The sequence below is a fragment of the Peromyscus leucopus genome, chromosome 1 (assembly GCF_004664715.2).
Source record: "Peromyscus leucopus breed LL Stock chromosome 1, UCI_PerLeu_2.1, whole genome shotgun sequence".
Classification (NCBI taxonomy): domain Eukaryota; kingdom Metazoa; phylum Chordata; class Mammalia; order Rodentia; family Cricetidae; genus Peromyscus; species Peromyscus leucopus.
In genome coordinates this window covers 34277693-34300587 of record NC_051063.1, presented here as the reverse complement: position 1 = coordinate 34300587, position 22895 = coordinate 34277693, and the positions used below count along the sequence as shown (strand labels likewise).

Sequence of the window (22895 nt, the reverse complement as noted above, 5' to 3'; positions counted from 1 at the left end):
TAACACAGGCTGGCCTCAACTTATCATTCTCTGCCTTAGCCTCCAAAGTGCTGAGATTATAGGCATAGGGTTACTGAAAAATAATGATTTTTACCTTCCTTCATTTAAGTTCAAGAAGCCCCTTAATTGTATTACCCTAAGAAACCCTGATCTATGTTTAACCTCCTTAAAAGCAGGGAACACAGTCTAAACAATTTGCTTTAGTTCTTTTTCTGTTGCTGTGATAAAATATCATGACCAGGGCAACTCATAAAAGGAAATCTTTGTTTAATTTAGCTTATGGTTTTGGAGAGTTGGAGTCTATGATACTGGAGTGAAGGGACAGCTATCAGTTCACATCCTGATTCATAACCATGAGGCAGGGGGTGGGGGAAATTACAGGAATCTTTTGAAACCTCAAAGCCTTCCCTCAGGGACACACTTCCTCCTATAAGGCCATGCCTCCTAATACTTCCCAAACGGTTCCACCAAGTAGGGACCAAGTATTCAAATCTATGAACCTATGGGGGCCATTCTATTCAAACCACCACAATAATCAAATTCAGAATCTGGCATAAAATTCAGTATACAATCCCAAACTCTGTGCAATAATTCATATGCGTATGCTTAAAAACTCTGTGTGTGTGTGTGTGTGTGTGTGTGTGTGTGTGTGTGTGTGTCCATTCCTGTATATGCTGGTGCACATGTATGTATATGCACACACATGGAGAGGCCGGAACACAGACTCCTTCAGTGTTGTTCCTCAGGTGCCATCCGGCTTTTCCTCACTGACCTCAAGCTTGTCAAGGAGGCGGGGCCTGCTGGCGCTGAGCCCCAGGGGTCCTCTTTTCTGGGCTTTTCCAGCACTGAGATCATAAGCATGCTCTGCACAGTGCCTGGCTTCTTCACTTAGGTGCTGGGGGTTGAACTCGGGTCCTCATGCTTAAGAAGCAAGTGACTGAGCCTTAGTCACTAAATAAATATTGTTGGGTGATAAACTCATGAGTGACAATAGCTAACTTTTATTGAGCTTCTCATGTGTGCCAAGTGCTATGCGAAGACATTTTAAATGTTTTTCTTTTTTATTTATTGGTTCTTTGTTACTTGTTTATTTGTTTTGTGACAGGATCTTTCTTTGTAGCTCTGGCTGTCCCGGAACTCTCTCTGTAGACCAAGCTGACCTTGAACTCACAAATCTCTCTTGTTTCTTCCTCCCAACTGTTGGCATTAAAGGCAAGCTGCTTTTTTTGTTTGGTCGTTCACTTCTTTTGGACAGAATCTCCCCATATAACTTGGCTGGCCTTGAACTCACAGATATCTGCCTGCTTCTACCTCACAAGTGCTAGAATTAAAGGCATTTGCTACCACACCTAACTACTCTAAATAGCTAATAATAATGTCTTAAATCTTCTTTACAAATTATTGATTACTGTCAGCAGTTTATTGATGAGGAATCAGAGACTTGGATAGGTTATGTAACTTGTCAAGATCTTGTAGACAGTAAATATTTGCCCCGGAATTCAAACACACACATTTTTGATCCTTAAACCTATAGCTGACTGCTACTTTCTCACCTTATTGCTGACAACCAAATGAAGGAAGAGATTAATGTACACATAAAGGAACCAATGAGTGACTTTAACAAACTGTATTCACCAACTAACAAAACGAATTTCAAGAAGCAGTTGGCAGGTGTTAGTGACACTGTGGTCATCAGATAGATCTTTGTGTAAGGCAGATTCCCCTTTGGAAAATGTTACACCCAGGTATTCATTATCACTGCTTCTTACTCAACTGAACCAGCACATGTTAGATGGCATGTGTCCACAGTGCCAGGCTGAAATGGGTGAACTCCCGAGGCACAGAGTGACCAGCACTTAGCCTCGAGTGCGTACAGGCTGTTTGTGGGAAAGTATCTGATGCCCAAATCTTCCCTTCTTCAAGGACAACACTCATAAGAGTCATACTCCAGTCCTGACATTTTGCTTTACTTGAGATGCAGAGGAAGAGGTGAAAAGGTAAGATGACGCCCCCAGGGACTCAGGAATTCCAGATAAATCTCTTGTCCCGAGGGCTTGGATAGTGGGTTGTTTTTATAGAGGGCTAAACCAGACTGTTTTTCAGATCTGAGACTCTTCTTATTCAAAGGAAATAGACTAAGTCTGTTCTCTTTAAAAAGGTTTTCTCAGGCCAGCAAGATGGCTCAGCAGGGAGGGGTGCTCAGAAGGCAGGGGTGTTCAGTGGGTAGGGCTGCTCAGCGGGTAGGGCTGCTCAGGGGGTAGGGCTGCTCAAGCGGGTAGGGTTGCTCAGCGGTTAGGGCTGCTTGCCTTTGCCAGGCCTGACGAGCTCAGTGTTATCGCTGGAACCCACATGATGGAAGAGAGAACTAACTGCCACAAATTGTTCTCTGACCTCTACTCACATTGAAGCACATGCATGCCCCCTCAATTAATTAATTAACTAATTGTGGGGAAAATTAAAAGTATTGTCCAAAGAAAGTCTCCTAATATTTGGGGAAAGATTACCAAATGTTTAAGCATATTTCTGAATTTTGCTATTCTTATTTTATCATTAAAAATTTACCCAAAGAATATTCACATGTGTAAAAGTAAACAAATATATAAAAACTAAAGTGGCAGTGAAGCCGGGTGGGCATGGTGTTGTTCGCCTTTAATCCCAGCACTCTGGAGGCAGAGGCAGGTGGATTTCTTTGAATTAAAGGCCAGCCTTGTCTACCAAGTGAATTCCAGGACAGCCAGGACTAGGTAAAGAGAGACCCTGTCTCAAAAGAAAGAAAGAAAGAAAGAAAGAAAGAAAGAAAGAAAGAAAGAAAGAAAGAAAGAAAGAAAGAAAGAAAGAAAGAAAGAAAGAAATTAAGAAAACTCAAAATAAGGGGCTGTGGGGAGAGAATCACCATCACTCTCCAGATTCTGTCCTCAGAATTAACTAATGTTAATGTTAACAGTTTCCACAGATTTTTTTTCTAAGTATATACACCCTACACTTTGTATCCTTTTTTGCACATAAACATATACAAGCAAATACAGTTAAATATGCAAATGTAGCATCTTCCTGTACCATTTTCTTTTTCCTTGGTGACATGTCATGGACATGCACAGGTTGATACCATGCTTCATTGCTAGTATGTAGAATTCCATACATATACCCAGTACAGCTGTTCTTCACTCTTCTCTAACTGGAAGCTTCTTTCTATGTCTTTAGTTTGCTCTTGGAAACCACAAAGCAACAGACAACTGCCTTTACGAATGCTCATGCTTGGATTTCTGTAGCAGAGCTCCTTTTCCGTGGATTTACTAGGTCAAAGAGCCCTGTGTTTTCATGGTCAATAATTATGGACAAATTCCGGAGTAACCATTTTGAAGCTTCTATCCTGAGGACATTTTCCATGACGTTTCAACTGACTGAGACCCATACTTCTAGGATATCTCACTCCCAACCTCACAAAATTCTTCCCCAGAAAATTTGACATCTTTTCCCTTCAAGGGATATTTTAGCTTCTACCCAACCTTCTTTTATTTCAGAGGGATGTTATTTATTTGAGGCAAAATTTTAAAAACCTTATGTCCCAAGTAAGAGATGAAGTGTCACCTCCACTGTACATGTTTTGCCCTTGATCAACATATACAGACATTTAACTTCACTAAGTTCAAGTCCAAGTTTCCATCCGACTGTTTTCAATTGTGCAAGCAAAAATAACATTGGATTGAAAAGGACAGGAAACACTAGGAAATATATAGGAAGCTGTTATTTGTTTAAGATTGGTGCAAGGGAACGGTGAAAAGAGTTGCAGAAAAAAACCACCGGAACAAGAACCTGAAATCACCTCAAGGGTAGCACACTTTTAATCCCAGCAGTTTGGAGGCAGAGGCAGGAGGATCTCGATGAGTTCAAGGCCAGCCTGGTCTAGAGAGTGAGTTTCAGGACAGCCAGAGCTACACAGTGAGACCCCCTGTTTCAAAAACCAAAACAAAACAAAAGGATTTGAAACCATGCCATAAACTTCAAGCTTCATAAACATTGATTTTGTGGTATGCTACAAAAAGAATCTTCATAATTTTATCAAGCGTCTTTTATGTCAAGATGTTTTTATAGAAATTATTTCTAACCTTCTCAATAAACTTTCTACACAGCTTACAATATCTCCATAGTTTACAATATCTTCATTAGACAGACAAGGAAACTGAAGCTCAGAAATCTCATGCAAGGTTTTGCAGCAAGTGAAGTGTTCAAGTTGACTCAAGTTCACCTGATTTTCTTTCTTACAACAGCACTGTCTGTCTTGCCACCCCAGGTCTTGACTCCAGCCTTCATGCAAATGGATTTGCCAAGATGCAGAGCTTGGCTCAGTCAGCGGGACATGCTGAGATAAGTGATTTTTTTCCTGGGAAAGTGGTTAATAGGTCACCTGTCAAAGAACATTGTAAATGAGGTGCTAAGGATGTAGCTCAGTTGGTAGAGTCCTTGCCTAGCATGCAGAGGGGCCTGGGTTCTATTCCCAGCACATTATAAAACCAGATTAGATAAAGTGGTGCAAGTAATCCTGAGCTTAGAAGGTGCCAGGAGGATCAGAAGTTCAAGGTCATTCTCAGCTAACATGGAGTTCTAGATGAATATGGTTTTCATAAGATCTTATCTCAAAAAAAAAAAAAAGCCAAAATCAATTAACTCTCTGGAAAAAAATGGAGGAAGTAAAAAAAAAAAAAAGAGGAATATTATAGATGAAAGTCTGCAGTTGATCAGATGCTGGATCAATAAACTTTCAAACCCTCTTTCCAACATCCATTTTCTACAGAAAGGAAGAGACATACAGAACGATAAAGAACTTGGCTCAAGCCCACAGCTGATGGGCCAGAACTTTGGTGTCTCTCCTCCTCACCTAGCCACTAGCAGATCCAAGCTTCCAAATTTGCAGACACACTTTTAACATATATAACCACACATATATAACTACATAACTACAAAAGGCTGACTCCCTTCATTAATTTGTGTGTGACTTTGGCTAACCTAGGCTCCACCCTTTTCTTCTGTTCCTGTCTCTCACATAAACAAAGGCACAAGGAAGGATCTAAGGCAAGACCATCTGGGGTCATCTTACTTTTTCAGTGCTCTGAATTCCTAATCCACCACAATGACGAAAGTCCTGATGTACTTAAAGCTGCAGCATAGGAAAAGGAGAGCTGAAGATAAGAAAGCCAAGCCCAAGCACAGGTGTATTCTGTCAGAATTCTGGTGGTCTTCAGAAAAGCACTCAGGGCTGTATCAATCCCACTGCCCCTCGGAAAAGGAGAGAAGACCCCTGGGGGTGGGGAGCGGTGGTGGTGCAAGCCTTTAATCCCAGCACTCAGAAAGCAGAGGTGGGCAGATCTCTGAGTTCTAGGCCAGCCTGCTCTACATAGTGAGTTCAGATCCAGAACAGCCAAGGCTATGTAAAAAGACCCTGTCTCAAAAAAGAAACAAACAAAAAACAAAAAGAAAAGAAAAGAAAAAGAAAAAAATGAAAGAAAGAGAAGAAACCAGAACTGGGCCGCAGCATTTTGTGTCATGGGTAGACTTCAAGGAGAGCGGCTGAGAAGACCATCCTGTGCCTGAAGTGACCCTGTGTGTTGGAGAGTAGGCTGCTTGCTGTGTGCACACTTATTCCATCTCAGGGACACGCCAGACGAGAGGCCCAGCTGGTCTCTGAGTTACCTCCCTGACAGAGAAACGACATCACCTCTCAGAAAAAAGAACCCACCTTTTTGGGGGGGGGGGGAATGCACCTATCCTCCATCCCAAAATCTTTGTAACAAAAGATAAACCACATTTGAAAACTGAGGGCCTTGCTCTGTGTCTGGGGCCTGGCTTAGGTAGATACTTAAATTCTTACTGTTTAATTTAATGTAAAACTCGGGTGCACACACTGCTGTAAAGGCTGCCGTTAAAGCTTTACCATTAAGTTAACGATTAACATCCAAGCAACCTGAATCTCAGAAAGTCTATTTATTTTGACTACCTAGTTCAGGGAGATTTTTTTTTTTTTAATGTAGCTTTAAATAGTCAGAGAGAACCTCATGTATGGGTAGATGGAAGGGCCAAGTTCTGACTCTCAATGGCCAAGCTGTGTTAGGTGAAAAGAAGGGGTGGAAATGCAGGATTCTGGAGCCACTGTGTTTCAGGGACTGAAAATCCAACATCTGTTATTCCCTGACTCTTTGATCTCAGGCAAATCACTCAGGACCTCCACTGCATTGCTTCTAAGTGGGTATACTAGGGTAATGCCTGATGGAGAGCTAAGGGTGGTTACATGAGTAATAAAGAGCTTGCAATAGCTCCCATCCAGGGTAAGTCCTCAGCAAAGGTTAGCAACAGTACTCCATCTTTCAGTGGTAAGAATGATGACCTCCTATTGCTTGCATCTCATATGAGGCAACTGGCCATACAGAATCCGTCTAGTTTTGTATCTGGATATTGTTGTTATGTTTAGTTTTCACAAATAGCAACCGCTCGCTCCTAAAAATATAAAATAAAAAGTTCATTAGACTGGCTTTAACAGTTGATCTCTGTCAATGTTGCCTGCAATCTGCAAGTGATTAGCTTTCATTTTTATGACTCCTGTTAAACTGTAACAGGCTTGTTATCTCTCCCTGGGTGTGGTTTACACTCAGAATGCTGTTAGCTGTGCTCGGCATCCTATTTCAGCTATCATGGTGAGTGAGATGGTGAGAAACTCGCCTTGTTCTGTTGTTCATAAGACATGAGTTATTAATTTCTTAGAGTCTTAGAGTTATGGGTCTTTAAAAATATGGGGAGAAGAAGGTCAGCAAAGGACTAGGCTTTAACCCAAATGATTAAAAGGACAGGATGTTCTTTTTTCCCTTGGGGGCCACAGAAGGAAATGAGAACTAAATTTGATGTTATGAGTTCTCATGTTCACAAATTGATGTCTTAGGTTTGTGTGTCCTAGTAATTACGTCCTGCTTCAGATAAGGTTCACCCTGAGAGTTTAATCCTAAAGTGGAGATGCAGTTATTGAGGCAGCTGCCTAGAAACTCTAAGAGTTGAGAGCTTCCAGGGAGGTATCTACTTATGCATAAACGCAGGGCAATTGTGAAATGGGATCCAAGGGTTACACTCCCGCTCTTCATTTCCTTCCCTCTTTAGGGGGTGTGACTGATGTTAGTCCCTAGAGCTGTCATTCTTTGCCTGATATCAGACACTTAACACTTCAGTGAAACAAGTCAAGATGTTACCACGCCCAGGAAGGACTTGCTATGAAATCTCTGTCTCTAATTGTAGACTGCAAGATTTGTATCACCAGATCACAGCTTATAGGACAAGTAAGTGAGACTGCTGTAGCTTAAGACAGGCATTCCCTGCAGGAGTAGGACTCCGGCTTATTCTGAAGGAAAAAACGGGATAATCTGGCCTGGGAAAGGACAGGGTGCCAAAGCCAGTTCTGGGAGATCTTTGAAGTCTTATCTATTGGAATTCTCTGCAGGGACCTCCCCTGAGCAGGACTCTGATCTTAAATCTTTGTGACACTCTACTCCAGACTCACATGCCAGGGAGGGAACATCCCTATCACAGGAAAGGGCAGGATGCCAGCACCATAGCAATTGAGTGAAAAAGGGGTTCCTTGAAGGACCTTGGGGCACCCTTCCCAGAAAAGGAATGGATGCTGTGCAAACAAAAATTACATTTGCTGCGACCACCAAGAAAATTCCACAGACCTGTATGCACAGTACACCTCGAATATTCTAGCAGATAGGCAGCCAATTTTCTTCATATGTCAGCCGCTTCTAAATGACCCTATTCTGGTCTCCAAGCACCGACTATAAGTCAAATGAAATAGGAGAGACTTTAGGATTCCTTCACTGGTTTTCTCTCAAAAGCTTTGAATCAATATGTTGCAACTTCACTGCATTTAAGAATATCATCATATGTATGTATGTATGTATGTTTACATGTACATATGAACCCAGGGTGACCTTGAACTCATGATCTTTCCACCTCAGGGGCCTCTGGAGCTAGGGTTACAGGCATCCAATACTTTGAGATACCACTGAAATGTGACTTCTAAGGTGAACATTTGTGTTAACACTGACAGAGCTCAAGTACTGCATTAGTCTGCAGTCCACAGCCACCTACAGTGGGGATGCTACAGTTTCTGAAGTGCAGCCCAGCCCACAACAGCAGAGTTTGGTAGAGATGGGTTAAGGTGAAGGCTGTTTTTTAAATAGTAAATAATCTGGCCAGATTTTGGCGTTGCTTAGCTTTGAGATCTACTGAACCAGATAAAAGGGAATTCCCAAGTGTTTGCTGGGTTCCTTCCAGTGGTCTAGACACAAAGACTACCACAGTGAACAAGATAAACTAGGCTCCTGCTCTTCTAAGACCTAAGGGGAGGAAATGACTGTTACACAGCAACAATAATTACAGGATGGAGTAAGTTGTCAGGAAGAGAGAAGATGGACACCTCGAACCCAACGGAATGTTCACTTTGCTTGACAAACAGTTGCTTCTCAAGTCTTCTTCATCTCAGGTATTGGTGCCACGGTTTCTCCCAGGCCCTTAGGCCAAAGGCTGGGAGCCTGGATCTCCCGCTCTTCTCCTTCCCTCACTTACCCTGTACCCAGCATCAGCAAGTCACGTGGGCTCTGCCTCCAACAGCAACGCCAGAGCGTCTACCTCTGCCCTTAACCAAAGCTACCCCGCAGGACCCCAGCTGCTCCCATAAGTGTGACATCAGTGGCTTCCTAACTGTCTTTCCAGCTTCTGACCATCTCTGTGTAGTCTTTACTCTCTGTACAGCAGCAAGGCTGAGATTTCAACTAGCAACGAGACTCCTTCCTTGGCCGGAAGCCTTCCGAAAGTCAAACAAACCCTCCTGGGATCTGCCGAGTTTTCATGATCCAGCCCCTGCCCAGCTTTCTAGCCAGGCTCCAGCCCCTCCATCACAGCGCTCCACTCCCCTGCCCGCCCTCCCCGCTGCCTCTCAAGCACAGCAAGCTGATCCAGCTTCATGAACTTTGAACTTACCTGTCCATCCGGCTGCCTGACTACAGACCATTTGGGCCTCATCTCATCCTAACAAAAGTAGCACCCGCCCGCCACATCCACTGTCCAGAAGTGTGGGTATCTGCAACGTTTCTCCCTACTCAGTTCCGCTCTAACGTCTCTGCTTTCTCAATAGAAGAAAAATGAAGAGATCTTTATTTTGCTCACTGCTCTGTCCCTGTCACCAGAAAAGCAGCTGGCACATAGCAGGAAGTCAACCAACACTGTTACCTTGGGAAGTGAAGATCAGCGAGGAGATGAACAGGAAGTACTGGAGGTGGGCAGCTTGGGCTGTCCGTGAAGGGAAGCTCTTTTAGGACTATGTGTGTAATGCCGCCCGGCCTTTGGGCCACATTAAGGGCCGGGTTTTGGGTTTGTAGAACACATAAATTCTAACTTTGTTTTCTTCTAATTCTCCACTCCAGACAAACAGGTTTGCTGTTTTTCTACTGACATGCGAAGAGCCCTGAGTCATGCATTCACCATGCATACATTCCTGAGCACAGTTCTGGGTGGACCTGACCTACAGGGTGTACAGGCACCCCTGTGCCCTACTTCCTCCACCATCAAAAGACCATTGTCCAGACAGTCACATTTTATTGAAAATTTAGGTCAAGGTATTACTGCTCCCAGGAAAGACTTGTTTCAAAAACTTTATCTCTAACTGCAGACTGCAGGGTTTGCATCACCCAGTGTACTCTCCACGCAGAGACCCCTTCCTGTTTTCTCCAGCAGAATTGACTCCCCATTCCTCTCCGCACACACTGGGGGTTGACCTCGGGACCCTGCACATGCAGGCCAAGTATTCTACCACTAAACTATTCACCCCTTTATTTCAAGACAGACTCTCACCAAGCTGCCCAGGCTGGCCTTGAAGTCACTCTGTACTTCAGACTGGCCTGAATTTGCCTCAGCCTCCAGCTAGCTGAGGTGACAGTCCTGTGCCACCATGCCCAGCTCCTTACTTTTTGACTCCATTGTATATTCCATGACTGGTGAGTGTGTGTTGGGGGAATTCTTTAGCTTCTGTGGCCTTCAGTTTCTTCATGTGAGCAAGAGAACTCATAATACTGACTTAGCAGAATTGCTATCATGACTACACATACACAGAACTCCCAGCACAGTGCTTAACACAGAATCATTCATTACATGGTGGCTACAGCAGTTATTATTTCTTCTTCTTGTTATTAAAAGTATAGCTGGATCATAATAATTATTAACATAGAAAATATTATCCATAACGTGACAGTACTTTATTACGTGTTTATCATTTGCTAGAAGCTTCACATTTGTTATCTCATATGAGGTAATTTTATAATCTAGTTACTTCATAGATTTCTGTTTTATTTCCCAACTAGACAGGCTGTATATTTTTAAAAAATGATCCTCTCGGTGCCAGATGAGTATATTGCTCATAATAAGGATTCAGAACTATTTGTAATTACGTGTAGTTCCGAGATTTAGAGACTTGAATTATGTCAGAGCATAAGCTGATTTGGAAAGCCAGATCAGTGTATCTGCAAGTTTTGTTTAAAAGCATGGGTTTGGCTATGCAAGATGCTGAAGAAGTGTGCTGGTACAAGATCTGTCTTCCACTGGTTCCAAATATGCATGTGAGCACCTACTATGTGTTAGGCTGTGTTACAGGTAATTAGTATGATCTTCGAAAGCCGGGAAACTCAGAGGTCTGGTGGCATAGCGGGCGGTACGACATGTGCTTAGCATGTGTGAGGCCCTGGATACAGTCCTCGACACTCCCCTCTCAAACACATAAACAAATGAAGGAGGAAATTATGGCATTAACTTGTCAGTGTTTCTGGCATGTTTATAAACGGTACTTTTGCAGTTGCGTTCTCCCAAGAGATGAGCTTATTTGTTAGAATCTAAGTGCTTAGAGGATACACAGAACATGCAGCCTAATGAACAGTGAGGTTCTGGTGTCAGAAAACCCAGGCCTGAATCCCAGCCCTGCTAATGATTTGCTTTGAGGCCCTGGGAAAGTTGCAGAAGTAACAATAAGGCTCTTGCCTCAGTTTCTTCACCTACAAATAAAAACAGTAGTACCTACCTTTAATGTTTATTCAGAGCATGAAATTAAGCGCATAAAACATTCAGTACGGGCATGCTTTGTTTTATTAGAGATAGAGATTGAGCCTCAGGGCATGGTGCATGCTAAGTAGTTGCTCTATCAACATCTGCAGCCCAGGACTGGCATGTTTTAAAAACTCAAAATATGGACTACAGATATGGTTCAGCCACTAAGAGCACTGGCTGCTCTTCCAGAGAACCCAGGTTCAGTTCTCAGCTTCCACATGGCTGCTCACAACTGTCTTTAACTCCAGTTCAAAGAGGATCTGACGCCCTCTTCTGGCTTCCCCAAGCATAAGCATGCATGTGGTTCACAGAAATACATGCAGCCCAAACACCCATACACATAAAATAAATCTTAAAAAGAAACTCAAAGTATCAGCTCTCCTTCCATTACTAGCTTATATTTACTCTACAGATCATAACAAGAATGGGGAACAAAGAGAATGCAAACCCAAACTCAGTTTTGGGCACAGAAGAAGGGAATGAACGCATACTCCAGTTAGTCAGACATCAGAATAGAAGCTCTACAAAAATTGAGTCATTTAATCTCACCCATCAAGCAGGTATTTTCTTAAGGGTATCAGGAAGTATCTTGGACAAGTTTACAGAGTAGAAAAGGCGTGGCCAGATTAGTCTCTATCTGAATCCCTTTCACCTAATGGAGCAAGAGCTGAGCTGCCTCTTGAGTGTTTTACTTAATCACGTCTCTGAGGCACCATACACACTGCATTCTATAGAACCACAGTGCTCAACTGGGGTCCTATATATTCAAGACTCATCTGGAGTGATTCAGTCTACAGCCCCAGAGTTAAAAATTCTGATTCAGTATATTTGAGGTAGAGCCGAGGAATCAGTATTTTTGGAAACGCTGAGTGATTCTATTGCAGGTGGTGTCTGATTACATCCTATACATACAGCCATGTCTGTCAAGATAGTTTAGCAGGTGAAGGCACCATTTGATAAGCCTGAAGACCCGAGTTCAATCCCTGGGATCCACATGATAATAGGAGAGAATCAACTCCTGAACATTTTCCTCTGACCTCCACGTGCAAACCATGACACGTGGGCACTCACACACAAAGACCAAACGAATAAAAATGTAATAGAAGGGGCTGGCAAGATGGCTCATTTTCACATATGTATTGAAGATTAACAGCCAACAAGTTATGACCATATGATGAAAAGATGCCTACACAACTGATATATTTTAGGTTTTATGCAACAATGACATCATTTGCATCCACTTGCCAGCTTCTCTGTACACAAACTGACATTTCCATTTTCCTTTTTCTTTTTCTTAAAGGGAAGTAAGATCTTTATGTGCTTCCCAAGTAAAGCAGGCAGAATGGGTTGTTTTGAGGACTCAGGTAGACATCAAGTCTCTGGCTCTTCCTTGGTGTCAATCTTAGCTGGGGCCTCAACAGCAGTGGTGGCAGGTGGCTGCAGAGGCAGAAGCAGAGGCCTCAGTGATGGCAGTTGCTACAGTGGTGGCAGCCACAAATGCTGATGGACATCTTTGAGCTTTTCAGCAGATGGGAAGGTGGTCTCAGTCTCCACAGCCAAAGCCAGGACCCACCTGTACTCATTGATAATAGACTATAGTTGGTGGCATTTAGACAAAGGTCTGCAGACAAAACGTGGACAACATTGTGGGTGGGCACCTGTCTTAATTAGGGTTTCTATTGGTTCGAAGAGACACTGTGACATGGCAACTCTTATAAAGAAAAACATTTAACTGGGGCTGGCTTACAGTTGCAGAGATTTAGTCCATTATCTTTGTGGCAGCTTGCAGGCAGCAGAAGGAAAAACTGCCAGACTTGAGCTTGTAAGACCTCAAAGCCCACCTCCACTGTGACACACTTCCTCCAACAAGGCCACACCTACTTCAACAAGGCCACACCTCCTAATAGTGCCATTCCCTACGGGCTAAGCACTCAAACACATGAGTCCATGGGGGCCATATCCACTCAAAGCACCACAGCATCCCTCTACGAAGGAAATGAGAGGGCAATTTCCCTTTGATGGCAAACACTCTGTTGTCGAACACCTGCTGGACAATCAACCCAAAGAAGTAGGGGGAGGCAGTTAGCACCTGCAATGATGTGGCTGTGCTAACTCCCTCTGTGTCTGCGATCTTAACCTCTGAGCCATCTCTCCAGGCCCCTTGTGTCTGCGATCTTAAATCATCAGCACACCCTCAGTTTCAAATGTGCCTCTGAGGAGTTTAGTGGTGAGGCCTGAAGCCTGGAAGATGGTTTTTTTTTTTTTTTGGTTCCAGACCAGTGTTCTGGGATGGCTTAGTGACTTCGCACTAGGCAATAGCCTCAGCTCCAGAAGCGGGTGGTACCTCATTGGCTAGCAGCATGCCCTTGATCTCGGTGAGGTCCTCCTTGATGAACACAAAGCCCACATGCCCTGCATATGAGGCAACAGTTTCTCCAGAGTCAGCTTGCATTCCAGATGCCCTGGAATGGCCTTGCATATCACAGTGTTCTCGTCTATCAAGACCATAGCCTTCCCTCCAAGGGACAAGCAGGTCTGCTGCATTTGCTTGGAGCCTACATTGTCTGTTCCCACAAAGAAACATTTTGGATAAGCCTCAGAAGGTGGATGATCTTAAAGGAGTCCTTGGGTTTCCAAGTCACCCCATCTTCCCTGGGCATCATAGTGGTGAGTGTACCAGAGATTGCTATGCAAGATTTAAAGACGAGGTCATGCTAATGAGAACACCTGATGAGAGAAGGCCTAATGAATTTTTTTAAATCAGTGGTTCTCAACCCTCCTAATGCTGGGACCCTTTAATACAGTTCCTCATGTTGTAGTGACCCCCCAACCATAAAATTATTTTCATTGCTACTTCATAACTGTAATTTTGCTACTGTTATGAATCATAATGTAAATATCTAATATGCAGAATATCTAATATGTGACTCCTGTGAAAGTTTGCAACCTACAGGTTGAGAATTGCTGTTTTAAGCAATGATGCCATTTATTTAAAATGTTTATTCCAAGAAAGAACACACACACACACACACACACACACACACACACACACACACACACATTTCACAGCACTAAACCAGGGATCTTCAACCGAATCACATCATCCTCATTTGTTCCCTTAGCACTACCCTCTCTTTGATGACCAGAGGACTTGAGCTGTTGGGTGGCTAGAGCAGTCTACACCCAGGGCTTCCCACCTTTCTCCTGTCCTATTGGCATTTTCCTGTGAGGAAAGTTTTGCCAAAAACAGGGGCTGTAGCCAGGCACAGGGGCTAGACCTGATGACTCTTAAGTCATCATATGAGTGTGGATTGCTTTCTTTGGGTGAGCCTCTTATTCGCTGATTCCTATTTGTAGCAGTTGTTTGCTTACTTCCTTGGTGATGATGATTTTTAAGCCACCAAATAGAAAATAAATACTTAAAAAAAAAAAAAAGAGGACCCTGAGGGTGACGGCTCACTAACCCACAGGGATTTATCAAGCCTGACTTAAACAGTTGTCTGTCAGATATTAACCAAGGTAATTCCTTTAAAACAAACCATATAGGTCACACAGTGCTAATAAAATATGCTGATGAATCCTTGAGTATTTTGCCCTGATTATGTCTCCTTGGGGAATAGAAAACTCATTAGCATGAACTCCTTGTCAGTCCTTCCTGCCTTGTTCCTCAGTTGCTTCCAGACAGGTTTGGCACAAAGCGGTGATCAGAATGTGTGCAGTGTGGTCAAGTCGCAAAGGAACGGCTTTTCTACCCCACTGATTGCACGCGACACCGAAGAGCATGCGAAGGCTGCTCTGCTTCGCTGTTAAGTCTACTTTTCTGTCCTAGTACTTTAAAAAAGTAAATTCGGATGACTGGGCTATGGAGAGAGTTCTCTATACATGTTTAGCACTTCATACTCAACTGCAGATTGTAGTTCCCAACATGGGAAGATCCTCAAAGCCAAGAGTGGTTATAAATTGGAAACAGCAGGTGTGTGTGTGTGTGTGTGTGTGTGTGTGTGTGTGTGTGTGTGTTTGAGAGAGAGTGTGTGTGTGTTAGAGAGAGAGCTGTTTTCTTTCTCAAGTGGCAAGTAGCAGAACAGGTTGTTTAGGGAAAGTCTCTTGAACTAGATAATTGATTTAAAATGCATCTTCCTATAATAATACCTTATATTTTTATGGTGCTTCAAAAAGTTCAAAGCATCTTCACATTTATATATTTCATTTAAACTTCACAACAAGCCCATAAAGCAGCGAGTGCGAGTATTCCAAGCCACCTGCACCACTCAGCTCTCTTGAAGCCCAGGAGATCAAGAAACTTGTTTGAGGTCATATAACCAGTTGGTGTCACAAAACCAGAACACCAGGATTTGGAAACTTAGGCCTACGTTTTCTTGGCAGAAAGTGTCTCTGTCACAGCTTGATCTAACCGGAGCTCGTGTGGAGGTTTGTGGCTACAATTTAATTGGAGAATACAAATGAGGCATGCTTAGAGCACCCTGTAGAAAGAAGGCTGTGTGTCCCTTAGATGATGACTGTGTCAGGAAAGGGGGACAGAGAATAGACTCAGTTCTTTCAGACAAAGCAAATTAAAACACAAACAAAAACACTCTGTGATCAGCTCCAGGGCATTTGAGAGGCAATTCATTCACTAAATTGTGCTTTCATTTTTCTAAAAAGTATCTATTAAGTACCTTTCTATAAGATACTGTGCTCAGCATTTTGGAAAGATACAAAGGAAAGTATTTAATTTGGGGGTTGTGTGTGCTTTGAATCACACAGATAATCACTGTTTTATCCATTGTTCACTACCACCTCGTAGATGAAAAGACTTCCAGGCAGAAAAGAAGTATAAACAAAAATAGATGATGAAAGAAACTGGAAAACTAATTGCCTTCAATTCTCTCCTGGTGAGACACTTTTTTTTTTTTCCCCTTTTTGGTTTCAATGTGATGAAAACTCTCCTGCTAGGCACACAGAGCACCAAAGTCGCTGTGTCACTTAACATAAAGTACATCACAACACTAACGCTTCCTTGAAACTCAGGGGACTGGTGGCAGATTGGCGCCAGGTTCTTCACCAGGAATACTAGGTCAGGATTTTGCCCAAGGCCTACAGTATTCCCAAAGCTTTCCTAAAGACCAGAAATACATTTATATAATGTTTTTCTTTCCACGGCTCAAAACACAAACAAAACCATTTTTCTTTGTGTCAGGCATGTTTGAGACTGCAGACAAAAGGAAAGGCACCAACATGTGCAAAGAAACAGCCGGGCGGTGGTGGCGCATGCCTTTAATCCCAGCACTCGGGAGGCAGAGCCAGGCGGATGTCTGTGAGTTCGAGGTCAGCCTGGGCTACCAAGTGAGTTCCAGGAAAAGGTGCAAAGCTACACAGAGAAACCATGTCTCGAAAAACCAAAAAAAAAAAAGAAACAAGTGGACGACTAGTGAAAGGTCCTATTAGGTAAATAAGAGTTGGGGGCTGGAGAGGTGGCTCAGCAGTTAACAGCACTGGCTGCTCTTCCAGTTCAATTCCCGGGGATCTGACACCTTCACATAGACATAGACGCAAGCAAAACACCAATGCACATAAAGTAAAAAAAAAAAAAAAAAAGTTTATTTAAATAAGTAAGTTCACTTAAAAAAAAGATAAATAAGAGTTTGCTAATGGGAAGTTGTGAGTATTCCCCTTGCTGGTTTTTTTTGTTGTTGTTGTTGTTTTTGTTTTTGTTTTTTATATTGCTCTTGACAAATTTCTTCACTTTCTGGCACAAGCATGTCTAAACCTGAAGGCAAAATTTGTATTGCTACTATATTGTAAGTACTAGTTAATATGTTTCTTTAGGGTGTCCTAGGTATACACAGTGTTCTGAGTGTAACTACTTTGTTTTTGTTGACAAGTCCTGTTAAGCCCCCAAAGTGAAGGTATAAAACTATGTATGCATTTTCATAGATGTTATTTATTCACCTTGCTTGTGTGGGAAGAATGGGCGCTCAGCATTAACTCTAAGACTGTCCTGATTTTACTTTTCTGGATTTCTATGTTTTCCATGTCTGAAAACAACAGGTGAACTCTAAAATCAGTTCCAACTCACCAGATGATGTTCCAGCTTTTAAATAAAGGTCAGATGTCAGCAAGGTGAGGTGGTGTTCATCCAGCTCCTCTGCACACTGAGGCCCGAGGACAATCTGAGGATTGCTTCCAGTGGGAGTATGCTAACCCCCCCCCCCCAGCTCTGGGGATCAAAGCCAGGATTTGGGCTCACTATGCAAGCGCTCTCCCACCAGTCACATTCCCAGCTCTCAAGCTTTATCTCAATCTACGCTTTAAGGAAAAGTAATTTAAAGTGGGACTCACTTGCATTTCTGTTAAACAGCAGAAATATTGGAATACCATGAAGTCACTGTTATCTGGAATTGGGAATGACTCTTTTAGCATTTCTTCTTTCCTTTTTGGTTTTCGAGACAGGGTTTCTCTGTGTAGCTTTGCACCTTTCCTGGAACTCACTTGGTAGTCCAGACTGGCCTTGAACTCACAGAGATCTGCCCGCCTCTGCCTCCCGAGTGCTGGGATTAAAAGTGTGTGCCACCATCATCCTGCTTAGCATTCTCTTTTAGTAGAAATTTCAAACCAATTTTCACATTTTAAAAAATGGAGACCTAATGACCAAATGATAGTTACTTGTTCAATACCATACAGGTTATTATCAAAAGCTGTTGAAAGAAAAATCAGTGGCAGAATATTTTCCATATTTTTATCTATTCTTATTTGTAAACCACACTTCCATACTCAGTATGATGAATAGGGTAATAAATGCTCAGTGCTTAGATGTAGGAATATTAAAAACAAAATTTGAGGCTATAATACAGATTCCTGACAGGCAGGGTACATTTTAATAATCTAAATAGGAGATTTATAAGCACTTAAAATAAACAAAACCACTTAAGTTTCTTAATTCTGCTGACTTGTGAATTTTCACTCAATAACATAGTAACCCTGCTATCATTTTCTAAAATTATTTTAGATATGTTTTATTGTGTATATAATAAATACTGTGATTTTATAACATGGAAGTATACATTGAAATCTGTCAATAATATATTTTCTGGTATTGAATGCCAGTATCAAAAAATATATTAGAACTGGTTGTAGTGGTACACACCTGTGATCACAGCAGTTGGATGGCAGAAGCAGTCAGATTTCTGTGAGTTTGAGGCCAGCCTGGTCTACATAGCAAGTTTCAAGCCAGCCAAGGCTACATGGTAAGGCCTTGTCTCAAAAAAAAAAAAAAAAAAAAAAAATCCCCAAAAGTGTGTGTGTGTGTGTGTGTGTGTGTGTGTGTGTGTGTGTGTGTTTTAGAAGTTTCAGGTATATTTATAGGCGTCAGCACACACATAAAGTTTACATTATTCCTTCCATACTTGTAGTAAATACTAAATAGCCTCTCTATGGTTATTTAGTACAGTGGTTGGAAATTAAATATTAGCACAAGTTGCTGATCCGTTTCAAGGCACACAGCTTTATTTTGGCAATTAACCCCGATATTGGAAGTAGAGAGGGCTCTTTAAAATTAGTGCTTCTAGCATTTCTCATTGACTCACTCTTGTCACTCCCTTCTCGCGGTTAATTTTAACCTTGACCTCCCACAGCTGTACTGCTTTGCTCAGTCTAAGAAAGAAACTCCCTGATTCCACCCTTTCTTTTTTTTTTTTTTTTTTTTTTTTTTGCATCTGATGAAGCAACAGTGGAGAGGAAAAACCAAACCCATTCCTTTAAGAAAGATTCCGCCTCCTCTCTTCTAAGCAAGCGCCTCACAGCAACGGTGGAGTCTCTAAGTCACACACTTTACTACTCAGCATTGGGAGAAGCAGCAGCAGCCGCCGCCGCCGCCGCCGCTGCTCCGCGGCTGCAGTGGGTTCCCGTGCAGCACTGCAGAATCCACACCTAGCCAAGGAAGACAGACGTACGTCGGCTCCCCTGCACGCAAAGAAGCTTTGGATCGTCTGCAGGTAAGCACATCTCTTACCGGTTTTGTTCAGGAACCGTGGGAAAGGGAATGGTCGTGGAATGCACTCTTCATCAGCCATGCTTAAAACGTTATGGGAATCTGTCGTCCTTTGGAGGTGGGTTGGGGTCTACAGTTCTGTCTGGCACACGTCCTGTGTAGTGGAGACTATTATATGATATGTGCTCCTACAGTAATTTTTTTTGACTATGCATAAAAAGACTAACCTTGATGCATGCAAAGCATTTTTTTCTTTTTAAAAGAAAACACAGCCACTCCCAATCTCTCTCTCAAACACTGCAGATATTTTTAAATGGCAAATAAAATGATGGGCTGAGCGTTTCCTAAATATCATTTTCTTCTTAAGCCTTAGCAAGACTACCCCACGATTGTTGAGGAGTATTTAAAAATAATAAAGCATGGTCAGGATTTTTTTTTTTTTAAGAAAATGAGAGATAGTGACAGACTAAAATTTCTCTAGCTTTAGTCCAGTGGAGAGAGAAAAGGAGGATAAATGAATTGCAGTGTGTGCCAAGAATGCGATTCGTTTGCCACACTTCATTTGTGGGCAGAGGAAACTACATTTTAATTAGCACATTTTTAGAGAAAGAGGGGATGAAGATGAGGGGGCTGGCGTGAAGTATTTGAGGGGGAAGAGAGCCTGCAGATGAGGAAGGAAATGAAGTGGCCTGTCGCCAGTGCCTTGAAAAGGACGGGAGATAAGGGTGGAGAACGAAGTTTGCTGTGTGTGTTAGGGTGGGGTTAACCCTAGGGACCAGGAATCACTAGAATGGCGCGGGGAGGAGTGTGCTTGAGGGTGAATTCGTGCAGGGGAGGGCATGTGTGCTGGAGGGGTGTGCAAGTCGTGGGTGGCGGAGGAGAGCGTGTGCCTGGAGGTCTATTTCGAGAATAGGTTGGAGTGAGAAACATGTCTGGGAGGCGGGGGTGGCAGCCCAGTGTCACCTGTGGAGGGATCCCCAGCTCTGCAAATGAGTGTTGCAAAGTTTGCCTGGCCTCAGACTAATTTTGAAGGCTGCTGGCGGAGCCTAGACTTTTCATCTCCCAAGAGGTCAGCTCTCAGAAGGTTTAAGAGGCAAGGGGCCAAAGTAGGAGTGCAGACTTTGGGCTGGTCCAGATGAATTAAGGGTCCTTGCCCTGCCCCTCAGTGGAAGTGAGTGGAGGCAGGAGGCTCCCCCAAACGCAAATGTGCTGAGAAGAAAATCGAGGCCCCTTCTGTGGGGGACGTGCCGAGGTCGAACCGTAGGGCCGCCCCGGCAAAGCCCAGCAGCCTCTGTGGGCCGCACAGGCTCAATCTGAAAGCTGAGGTTCAGCCTCATTGGGTGGGGGAAGCATGTTCCGACTGGGGGAGGCAGATGTTTCCTAGGCGGAACCCTCTCGCTTTCAATCGGGTTTCTGTCGGGGTCGTTTCCCTCTGCGGCAGCGGATCGGAGCAGCACGGAGGGAGGAAGACTTTGCCGAGGCGCCAGGCAGCCGCCCCGCAACAGGCCCTGGGCCTGCGGAGCACGTAGGCCCCCCACCGCACAGATACTGAGCTTGTAGCCCAGAGGGGGCCTCGAGGGGCGGGGCCAGAGATCGCAAGGGGCGCCGGGGGCGTGGCCTGGGAGCGCAAGAGCTTGTTGTGGGCGTGGCCTACTGGACGCGGCGCCTGGACGCTGGGGGGCCGACGGGGGGTGGGGGAGGGACAGAAGGGCGGAGCCAGGGCGCTCGTGAGCTACGAGGGCCGAGCCTGTACGGGGCGGAGCGAAGGGTGCTGGGGCGCGGCCTAACAAGAGGCGGGACCATGGTTCCCGGGCCCTGTGGGGCGGGGCCTTGAAGTGGCGTGCTCGGAGGGTCAAAACTGTAGGGGGCGGATCAAGGGCGCTGGGGCGTGGCCTATGGCAGGCGGGGCCAAGGCGCTCGGACCCTTGGGGCGGGGCCTTCGGGGCGCTAAGGGGCTATGAGGGCCCGGCCTGTAGGGGGCGTGGCCATAGGCCCTGTGGAGGCGGGGCCCAGGGGGGCGGGGCAGAGGGCGTTCGGGGGTAGTTCGGCTAGTCCCGCCAGAGTGTGAGGCGCCTGCCGGTAACGGTCGCCCGGGTGAGGGGCGGGAGGGAGAGGAAAGGGTTTAAATGTTCTGTTTTGAAACAGCGAGACCCAGACGCGTCGGCGACCAGGTGTCGCCGCTTCCTGCTGCCGGGGGCTCGGCGTCTAGGTTCCCTCTCCACGCCCCCTCCCTTCCCGGCCCTCTCCTCGGGAGCTGAGCGACGCTTGGGAGGAGGCTGCGGCTGACCCGGCGGCCGCTGCAGCCCGGAGGTGGCGGAGGCGGGGGCACAAAGCCGGCTGCGCTGCGAGGTAATCCTGCGGGGAGCTGGGGTCCGGAGGGGACTTCTTACTGGCTGGCCGCGGGCCTCAGGTGAACCGTGCCTGGGGCGGGAAGGCGAGCCCCGCGCGGGCCGAGGGGCGCAGACCCGGGGACGAGGGGTCGGGGTGCAGCGGTGCGAGGCCGGGTCTCGGGGTCCGCAGAGTGGGCCGCGATTCTCCCGGGTGTCCCCCGGCCACCCCCGGGACGGCATGGGGTTGTAGAATCCTGTTCTGCCCGAAGCCTTGCTGACCCCGAAGGTGCGCGCGAGGACGGTGGGAGGTTCCCGCGCTTGGAAAAGGTGAAGGAGACGGTGTTGATTTGTTTGGTTTTTAATCCTCCTGGTTTAATAAACTTCAGTCAAAAGTTGAAGTTGTTCAACCACTTTAATCAGGGGAACCCTCCCCAGCACACATAGTAGGCGCGCGCGCGGCACACACACACACACACACACACACACCACTCACGCACACACACACGCTCTCACACAGTCACGCTATACCCTTTCAAGCATACATGTTACGTATTCTTCATTGTGGGGTGACAGCCGAGTTGGCAGCAGGTTTGGTTTCCTGCTGTTTGGGGCACTTCCAAGCTCTTTGGAGGTATGTAATAGTTGAGGCCACGGCAGGTAGTCTAAACCAGGCCTCTATTAAAATGGTTAAGAATGGCCTCAGGTGAACTTTTTTGTTGCAGAGATTTAATTGCAAGTAGATGCCGGTTTAAACTGGGAGTGTAAGGGAAACCACTACATATCCTTGGCACATGTGCTCATAGATTGACTTTGCTAGAGTGCTGTGGGATTTAACTCAGCCAAGAGGCTTTGGGTGAGGATTAGGAGCAAGGCTCGGGAAGGAATCGATAAGACTCAGGCTTGGGACGAGCTACATAAACATGTGTGAGTTCTTTATGATGAATTATGAGAATTTTAGAGTGAGCAATGTGAAATGGTTGCCTCTTCTTACAATAGACTCCCATCTACAGCGTGCTGAAAATGTACTCATTTGGGTCTTAGGAGAATTCTAGTGAGTACGAGTACAGTGTAATGTGTCTTTTTAAAATGAAGTTACTTGACCTGTGTTTTTAAGGTATAGGACTGACTCACTGATAGCATTGTTCCTTTTCTTCTTCTGGAAAGGTTTTAATAGCTAAATCACCTTTGTGTTGTACTTATTTGCTGGGTAACTCTTTTTTTTTTTCCCTTAAATTGATCAGATTAACTTTACTGAGGAGTAATGTGGGTGGTGGGGGCACTTTTTTTTTTTTTTTTTTAACAATTCTTCTACCTTTTTAAAGATAGAATTCAGTCTTTGCTAATTTGAAATTGGCCAGAGTGTTGGCATGTTGGTAATAGTTGCTTTAAAGGGAAAAAACCCAGCAATTATCTATTTAGAATGTTAAACATAATTTAAGGAGTTCTTT

The 22895-nt window shown here is 44.5% G+C and overlaps 1 protein-coding gene and 1 pseudogene across 3 annotated transcripts in view; one reads left to right on the top strand and one right to left on the bottom strand.

Annotated features, from left to right (window-relative positions):
* Window positions 1-13030: 13030 nt before the first annotated feature.
* On the bottom strand, window positions 13031-13790 carry LOC114697039 (annotated as a pseudogene).
* Window positions 13791-18856: 5066 nt separating this feature from the next.
* The window catches only part of Add3 (adducin 3), a 107492-nt gene continuing 103453 nt past the window's right edge, over window positions 18857-22895 (top strand). The window contains exon 1 of one of the 3 annotated variants that reach the window (XM_028875056.2): window positions 18857-19121. The gene's annotated coding sequence lies outside the window, so the exon portion shown is untranslated. Of the gene's footprint in view, window positions 19122-21181; window positions 21467-22895 lie in introns of those variants that run through there. The other 2 variants (XM_028875051.2, XM_028875052.2) reach the window with 2 other exon arrangements.